Genomic DNA, 9639 nt, shown 5'->3' on the forward strand with positions numbered 1-9639 from the left:
CAAACAGCTTCATCAAGCTTCAAAGACCAATCTTTCTCCGATGGACACACAACTTTCTCTAAAATGCGCTTGATCTCTCTGTTAGACACCTCATCTTGACCATTTGTCTGATGATGATAAGCCGTAGCAATGTCATGATTCACATTATACCTTTGCATCATATTGGTGAACTTGCGGTTGCAAATATGAGACCCCTCATTACTGATTATGACTCTTGGAGTTCCAAACCTTGTGAATATCTGCTTGTGAAGAAAATTAAGCACCACTTTTGTATCGTTCGTTGGCAACGCCTTAACTTCAACCCATTTTGACACATAATCAACCGCCAACAAGATGTACTGATTGTTACAAGATGAGACAAATGGCCCCATAAAGTCACTTCCCCAAACATCGAAGACTTCAACCTCGAGAAGCACATTAAGAGGCATCTCATCCCTCTTAGACATATTACCCACATGTTAACATCGATCACATTTCAAAATGAACTGATGAGCATCTTTAAACAAGGTTGGCCAAAAGAAACCTACTTGAAGAATACGAGCTTCTGTCTTTTCTCCACCATAATGTCCTCCATAAGCCGTTGAGTGGCAATTTCGCAAGATCCCCCCGTTTCGCTGTAAGGAATACATCTCCTGATGATTTGGTCAGCTCCTTGGCGAAAAAGAAATGGCTCATCCCGCATATAACACTTCACTTCATGTAGAAACTTCTTTCTTTGAGCGTACAATAAGTCGGGAGGCATGATGTTGCTCACAAGGTAGTTCATAATGTCTGTGAACCACGGTTCTTCCTCTTGCACTCCAAACAACTGCTCATCGGGAAAAGACTCTTTTATCAATGTCTTGTCCAGTGAAGTAGCATTAGGGTTCTCAAAATGCGAAAGATGACCAGTGACTTGATTTTTAGTCCCTTTTCTGTCCTTGATCTCTAACTCAAACTCCTGAAGTAAAAGAACCCATCGAATCAACCTTGGCTTCGAGTCCTTCTCCGAGACGAGATAACGAATTGCAGCGTGATCAGTAAAAACTGTCACATTCGTCCCGAGTAGATAAGATTGAAATTTCTCAAAACCATAGACAATGGCCAAAAGTTCTTTGTCCGTAGTAGTATAATTCAGTTGAGCATCATTCAAGGTCTTACTAGAGTAGTAGACCACATAAAATATGTTATTCTTTCTCTGCCCAAGAACTGCTCCAACTACATAGTCACTTGCATCGCACATCATCTCAAAAGGTTCATTCTAGTCAGGTGCAGTTATGACAGGTTCCGAGATTAAACTCTTTTTCAATATCTCAAAAGCGGAAATGCACTCGTCATCAAACTTGAAAGGGACATCTTTCTCCAGCAAACTGCATAATGGCTTCGAAATCTTAGAGAAGTTCTTGATGAAATGCCTATAGAAACCCGCATGACCAAGAAAAATGCGAATTCCCTTAACAAAAATTGGTGGAGGAAGATTTTCAATGACCCCCACCTTAGCCTTGTCCACCTCAAGACCCTTACTAGAAACCTTGTGCCCAAAAATAATGCCCTGTCGCACCATAAAGTGACATTTCTCCCAATTGAGAACCAAGTTGGTCTCAACACACCTCTTGAGAACATGTCCAAGATTCTGCAAGAATTTTTCAAAAGAATCGCCAAATACAGAGAAGTCGTCCATGAAGACCTCCATATTCTGTCCAATCATATCAGAAAAGATGGCCATCATACATCTCTGAAATATGGCTAGTGCACCACACAGACCAAAAGAAACTCATCTGAAGGTGAAAGTACCCAATGAACAAGTAAATGTAGTCTTCTCCTTATCTTCTGGAGCGATACAAATATGTTTGTAACCCGAATAACCATCCAGAAGACAGTAGTACTCGTAACCAGCCAATTGGTCAATCATCTGGTCAATGAAAGGCAGAGGGAAGTGATCCTTCCTAGTGGCCTTGTTCAGCTTCCTGTAGTCCATACAAATTCTCCATCCTGTGACTGTTCGAGTAGGAATGAGCTCATTCTTCTCATTAGCAACAACTGTGATACCTCCCTTCTTTGGTACACACTAAACTGGACTCACCCAAGAATTGTCAAAAATGGGATAAATAATTCCTCCATCCAGCCACTTAAGAATTTCTTTCTTCACTACTTCCTTCATGATCGGATTAAGTCTTCTTTACTGCTCAACCGTAGGCTTGCTATCTTCGTCTAGCAGAAATTTATGCATGTAATAAGAAGGGCTGATTCCCTTAATATCTGCTATAGTCCATCCAATTGTCGACTTGAACTCTCTTAGAATCCTCAAAAGCTTCTCCCCGTCGCTACCTAAAAGGTCAGATGTAATAATAACAGGCAAAGTAGATGCATCACCTAAAAATGCATACCTCAAATGTTCAGGTAAAGGCTTAAGCTCAAGAGTAGGAGTTTCCTTAATGGATGGTTTGAGGCGTTTAGGAGCTTTACTCAATTCCTCCATTCCAAGAGATTCAAAAGGCATATCAATCTTCCTCTTCCAGGGAGAAGCATTCAGATATTGCAATTGCTCATCTTTTTCATCATCTGCACTATCTGAATTCCCCAATAAGGCCTTATCTAAGGCATCAGACCTTAGCAATTGATCAAGTTCTGAAGTAATTACAGAATCGACCAACTCCACTTTTAAGCACTCCTCATTTTCCATAGGAAATTTCATAGCATTGAACACATTAAAAGTTACATTCTGATCTAGCACTCGCATTGTAAGCTCACCCTTCTGCACATCTATCAAGGTTCGGCTAGTCGCCAAGAAAGGTCTTCCCAAAATTATGGGAATCTTCTTATCCTCCTCGAAATCAAAAATTACGAAATCAGCAGGGAAGATGAGTTTATCAACCTTGACCAAGACATCCTCCACAATACCTTGTGGATATGTAATAGAACGGTCGACCAACTGCAAAGTCATATAGGTTGGTTTTGGATCTGGCAGATTCAACTTCTTGAAGATTGACAAGGGCATCAGATGAATGCTAGCTTCCAAGTCACATAAGCATCTGTCAAAAGACACTTTTCCAATAGTGCATGGAATAGTGAAGCTTCCTGGATCTTTAAGCTTCGAAGGCAAGTTCTGTTGTAGCACAACACTGCATTCCTCCGTGAGAGCGATAGTCTCTAAATCATCTAGCTTCACTTTTTGAGAGAGAATACCTTTCATAAACTTTGCGTAACTAGGCATATTCTCAAGAGTCTCAGCGAAAGGTATGTTGATGTGAAGTTTCTTGAACACCTCCAGAAACTTCGCAAACTGCTTATCCAGTTTCTTCTTCTGCAGCCGCCTATATTACCCTCAGGAGGAGTGTGCTCGACAGTAGTCTTGCTTGGTTCTACTTCTGCTTCCTGCTGCTCTAATTCTTCTTCAGCCCCAGCTTCTTTATTCAAAACTTGAGTTTGTTCGGGATTCACAACCTTTCCAGACCTCAAGGTGATTGCCTTTACCTGCTCCTTAGCTTCCCTCTTCCCTGGCACTTCAGTATCACTAGGTAATGTACCAGGTTGATGATTTAGCAAGGCATTGGCAATTTGTCCAAACTGATTTTCCAAGGTCTTGATAGAAATAGCTTGACTCTTGCACATAACTTCAACTCCTCTAATTCAGATTTTTCATCAGCTTGTTGTAGCTGAAGTTGCTGCCTTGGTGTATATTGCGGTACTTGAAAACCAGGGGGGTTATACTGCTTAGCTGGGTACTGCTGATAAGGCTGTTGAATTGCATTCTGAGCGTTGCTCTAGCTAAAATTAGGATCATTGCGGTTGTTGGGATGATAAGTGGCTGGCACAGGTTACTGCGATCGCTGAAAGTTGCTCACGAACTGAGCTGATTTACTAGGAATAGCGCACTGATCAGTCTCATGGGCACCAGCACAAAGCTCACAGACACTAGTGATTTGATTAACTCCATAATTAGTCAAAGTATCAACCTTCATCGTCAAAGCCTTAAGTTGGGTAGCTATAGCAGTTGCTGCATCCGACTCCAGAATTCCTGCTATTTTTCCCTGAGTCTGTCTCTGAGAAGGATTCTGGTATTCATTAGCAGCCATCAGTTCAATCAATTCATAAGCTTCATTGTAGCTTTTAGCCCACAGGGTCCTCCTGATGCTGCATCGAGCATGGGTCTATAAGTAGCATCCAATCCATTATAGAAACAGTTTATCATCATCCAATCAGGCATGGCATGGTGTGTCCACTTCCTTAGCATCTACTTATATTGATCCCAAGCCTCTCATAGAGATTCTCCAGTTTGCTGAGCAAACTGAGTAAGAGCATTCCTGATTGCAACAGTCTTCGCCATAGGGAAGAATTTAGTGAGAAATTTTTGAGCAAGATCCTCCCATGTGGTGATAGACCCTGGTGGTAGAGAATATAACCGGCACTTTGCTTTATCCCTCAGAGAGAATGGGAATAGTCGCAGCTTGATAGCATCTTCAGTCACACCATTGAACTTGAAAGTGTCGCAGATCTTGATGAAATCCCTGATGTGCATGTTAGGGTCTTCAGTAGGAGAACCCCCAAACTAAACTGAGTTCTGTTATATCTGAATCGTGCTTGACTTGATCTCCGGTAGTAAGAGATTTTCCCGATGTGTTTCCAGATGAATTGCCTGGATTACCTCCAGATAGAGAGATTGAGTTTACGATTGATTTGGCTCCTGGAACGGAACTAGTATCGAAAGCTCCCTATCGAATGGCGCCAGTTGAGATGAAGGAATTAGCAGCGCTGTTGCAAGAATTGTTGGATAAAGGAGTTATACGCCCGAGTGTATCCCCGTGGGGTACACCGATGTTATTTGTAAAGAAGAAAGATGGAAGTATGAGGTTGTGCATTGATCATCGCAAACTGAATAAGTTGACGATTAAGAATAAGTACCCTCTACCGCGAATCGATGTCTTGTTTGATCAGTTAAAAGGAGCTACTTTTTTCTCCAAGATTGATTTGAGATCTGGGTATCATCAGCTGAAAATTAAAGCGGAAGATATACCCAAGATGGCGTTTCGAACGAGATATGGACACTATGAGTTTTTGGTAATGGCGTTTGGTTTGACGAACGCGCTAGCCACATTTATAGATCTTATAGTGTTTATCGACGATATATTGATATATTCCAAGATGAAGGAAGACCATATGGAGCATTTGAGGATTTCCTTAAAAATCTTGAGAAAATAAAAGTTATATGCCAAGTTTTCAAAGTGTGAGTTTTGGCTAAAGGAAGTACAGTTTCTTGGACATGTAGTCAATAAAGAAGGAATCAAAGTAGATCCAGCCAAGATAAAAGCTGTGATGCATTGGGAAAGGCCCAAGACTCCTACGGAGGTCAGAAGTTTTTTGGGATTAGAAAGATACTATGGAAGGTTTGTGCAAGATTTCTCTAAGATTGCTATTCCATTGACTAAGTTGACAAAGAAGAACAAGAAGTTTGTGTGGACGAATAAGTGCGAGGAAAGTTTTCAGGAATTGAAGAAGCAACTGGTAACCGCCCCAGTCCTGGTATTACCAGATGAAAAAGGAGAGTTTGTGATCTTTAGTGATGCTTCGTATAAAGGATTGGGATGTGTGTTAATGCAACACAGGAAGGTAATAGCGTATGCGTCAAGGCAGCTAAAGCCACATGAACAGAAGTATCCCACGCATGATTTGGAATTGGAAGCAATTGTGTTTGCCCTTAAAATTTTGAGGAATTATTTGTATGGGGAAAAGTGCGAGATCTATATAGATCATAAGAGTTTAAAGTATATTTTCACTCAGAAGGAGTTGAATATGAGATAAAGAAGATGGTTAGAATTGATCAAAGATTACGAATGTGCAATAAATTATCATCCTGTAAAGGCGAATATGGTAGCAGATGCTTTATGTCGCAAGGAAAGATTAAATATGTTAACTTTGTCAGAGGAATTGATCAAGGATTTTGAAAAGATGGAAATAAAGGTGCAAACTCCAGAATTTGGAGGTGAAGCAATGTATGCGATGTCATTTCAACCTGAAATTTTGGAAAAGATTCGATGTTGTCAAGAGCAAGTGATGAACCGCGAGAAAGAAAAGTTGTCAGGAGAGGAAATTAAAGCTCAAAAGGATGGAAAAGGAATATATTGTGTTAACTCACATATATGGATACCTAACATTGTGGATCTAAAGCATGAGATTTTGCACGAAGCGCATAACCCAAGATTTTCAATTCACCCTGGAAGTATGAAAATGTAAAAGGACTTAAAAGAGAGTTATTGGTGGCCAAACATGAAAAAGGAAATCGCGGAATGGATAAGTAAGTGTTATACGAGTCAAAGAGTAAAAGTGGAACATCAGCGACCAAGTGGATTGCTTTAACCACTAGATATACCAGAATGGAAAGGGGAACATATCGCGATGGATTTCGTGGTAGGATTGCCAAAGACCAAGTCTAATCATGATGTGATTTGGGTAATAGTCGATCAATTGACGAAATCAGTGCATTTCTTGCCGATAAATGAAAGATTTTCATTGGAAAAGTTGGTCAAAGTGTATCTGGACGAGATCGTGATGCATCAAGGAGTTCCAATGTCTATTGTGTCTTATAGAGACCCGAGGTTTAAATCGAGATTTTGGCGATAATTTCATGATTATTTGGGAACTAAGCTGAAAATGAGTACGACATATCATCCGCAAACTGAAGGACAAAGTGAAAGGACAATTCAGATAATCGATGATATGTTGCAAACCTGTGTAATAGATTTCAAAAGAAATTGGGACGATCATTTGCCATTGATTAAGTTTTCCTACAACAACAGTTATCACGCGAGTATTGGCATGCTGTCTTATGAAGCGCCGTATGGAAGAAAATGTAGATCCTCTACATATTGGGATGAAGTTGGTGAGCGTAAATTAATTGGCCTAGAGCTAGTTCAATAAGCAAAAGAGAAAGTGGAAATGATTCGAAAAAGGTTAATGGCTGCTCAAGATCGACAAAAGAAGTACGCGAATCAAGAAAGAAATGATATGCAATTCGAGCTTGGAGATAAAGTGTTGTTAAAATATCTCCGTGGAAAGGTTTATCCAGATTCAGAAAGAAAGGGAAGTTTTGTCCTAGGTATATTGGACCATTCGAAATATTCTGACAAGTTGGAAAAGTGGCTTATGAATTAGCGTTACCCCCGCAGATGCAACATCTTCATAACGTGTTTCACGTTTCTCTTCTAAAGAAATATAATGCTGATGCAAGCCATGCGATCGAATTGGAACCAATGGAAATACAACAAGATTTGTCTTATATGGAACAACCGGTTCGAATCTTAGATCGAAAAGAGAGGGCGCTTAGAAATAAAGTTATACCTCTAGTTAGAGTGTTGTGGAGAAATCCAATAGTGGAAGAGTCAACTTGGGAATTAGAAAGTCAAATGCAAGAAAAGTTTCCCCATCTATTTTCTTAGACTAGATTCCGGGGACATAATCCTTTTAAGGGGGGTAGATTGTAACGACTGGGAATTTCGTGACGTAATTAAGAGAATAAAGTATGATTTTGTGGTATAATTATTTATGTGATTTAATAAAGGGATTAAATGATTTCGTTGGTAAATTGTCCTTATTATATATTAGTAACTTGGAACTTAAAATGACACGTTCCAGTTTGATGAGTCAGCTTAGGGGATAAGCTGTGTTGTCGGGCCGTCAGGTAGAACGGAACCCGTCTTAAAAGAGATTAAAGTATTTAAATGTGAACTATGTGTTGTTATGTGGAATGGAAATGTTTAATTAAGTATTATATTCTAGTGACGTATCAGTTGGTATAAAGAATTGATTGTGAAGCGTAATTGAAACGCTTAGCATCGGGCCGTCAAGCAAAACGTGACCCGATACGTGCAAAGGGGTATAATAATAATAAAAAGGAAAAATTTTGATCGGGTATGAGCCATGATATGTGAATATGTGCTATTACATGGAAATATGCTTGATTGTATGCTCTGCTGATTTTTAAATGATTTTAAGGGATTTATTTGATTTAAAATAAGGTTTATTGGACCTTTAAATGTATTTATAAAATTATCCGAGTATGTTCAAGGTGTGAAAGTTATTTTGTTATCTTCAAAATAGTCCTAGAGACTTTATAAAAATAATAGATGGATTAATTTCATGATCGGTGTATTTTAAAATGATTTTATCGAGTTATAATTCTATTTTGAGCGCAGTCTTGTAAAACCCGTAATAAATCAACCGTTCGCTCAAAAAATATTTTAAAAATATGGCTGAAAAGCTAATTTCGAGATCTATGTTCTAAAATTGTTATTCATTTCATTCCCATCTTTTCTGAGAGAGTTATTTCTTGTTTAAATTCATTTTTAGATTGAGAATAAAAGAAAAGAGAAAAGAAAAATCAAAGTATGGTGCAATGACCATATTACCCTTGCCAAACTAATATATATACTCCCTCCCCTTTTCTTTTCTTTCACCCCGTGCACTCTCTCTCTCTTCTCTCACTTTCTCTCATCTCTCTCTTTTTTCTCTCTCACTCTCGAAGCTCTCCCTCTCTACCTATTTCTCGGTATATAGCCTCTTTCCCTCTCTATTTCTTTGAAAACCTCCATGAATTCTTATCCTTGTTCCATATAAGAGCTTCAAACCTTGTGCATGTGTGTATTTATGCTTGCATGCGAGTGTGTATGTGCGCGATGAGTTCGGTTTTGAGCCGAATTTCGAGTCTTTATTTCTTTCGAATGCTTGATTATATTTTATGTGATTTCTGTAAAGATTGAGTATTGCATGCGTGTATTGCTGTGTTTCAGTATACCACCGTGAAACCACCGCCAGCGGTGATGAATCCGGTGAACCGGTGGTGAGTAATGATGTATAAATTGAACTCTACAATATTGAAACTTGATTTTGATAGTTTCATGTGGTGTTTCCAATAAAACCGAATGGATTCTTGATTTTTTTAAAAGAATTAATTTGATTTCTATGGATGTGAATGACTTGTTAATCATTGTTCTTAGAATTGTTTTGATTTAATTGATTCGTGAACTTAGTTTGATAGATGCATGTGATGGTATTGTTAAGGTTCAAATTTGGTTAGTTTTGTTCAAAAGAAAGTGATATTAAGGATTGATCTTGCTAAATCGGAGTTAAAATAAGTTTAATTGGTGAAATTATCTTTGCATGTTTTTGTTTTGCTTGGAGCAGAATGGGTTTTGTTTTTGAAAGTAAATAAGTTGATTTTTGGTTAATAAACAAGAGTTATAGATGATTATTGATGGGATATATTGAATTGCGGGATTATAAGTTGGAACTAGTACATGCATGTTGTAATCTTTGGTATTTTCTAATGATCTTGGATTTGTTTAAGGTTGATAAGTTGATTTGGTTGATTGAAAGTGATGTTTAGTCTAAATGATAGCATTAGACTAGTTGCATGTCATTTTGGATGGTTTTATGCTATGTTGGGTTCAAATTTGTGAATTAAAAGGAGAGAATTATTAAAATTGATTTTGGCTTGTAATCATTCGAATTTTAAGTATTGTAAAGGAGGTTTTTGGATTAAGAGTATTCGTTTGATTTAATTCTAGAATCTGGTTAAATGAGTGCATGATAATGTAGTTCATACGATTGATTCGAAATGTTGATAAAAAGAAAAAGGGTTGAGTTGCTTGTTATTGAGTCATGTGA

The 9639-nt window shown here is 38.4% G+C and overlaps 1 non-coding gene across 1 annotated transcript; it reads left to right on the forward strand.

Annotated features, from left to right (window-relative positions):
• The first annotated feature begins 4184 nt into the window (after positions 1–4184).
• On the forward strand, positions 4185–4291 carry LOC141681876 (small nucleolar RNA R71). The gene has a single exon (XR_012559295.1). It is a non-coding gene; the product is annotated as a small nucleolar RNA R71 (small nucleolar RNA).
• The last annotated feature ends 5348 nt before the right edge of the window (positions 4292–9639 follow it).

Source organism: Apium graveolens, chromosome 8 (assembly GCF_009905375.1).
Source record: "Apium graveolens cultivar Ventura chromosome 8, ASM990537v1, whole genome shotgun sequence".
Taxonomy (NCBI): Eukaryota; Viridiplantae; Streptophyta; class Magnoliopsida; order Apiales; family Apiaceae; genus Apium; species Apium graveolens.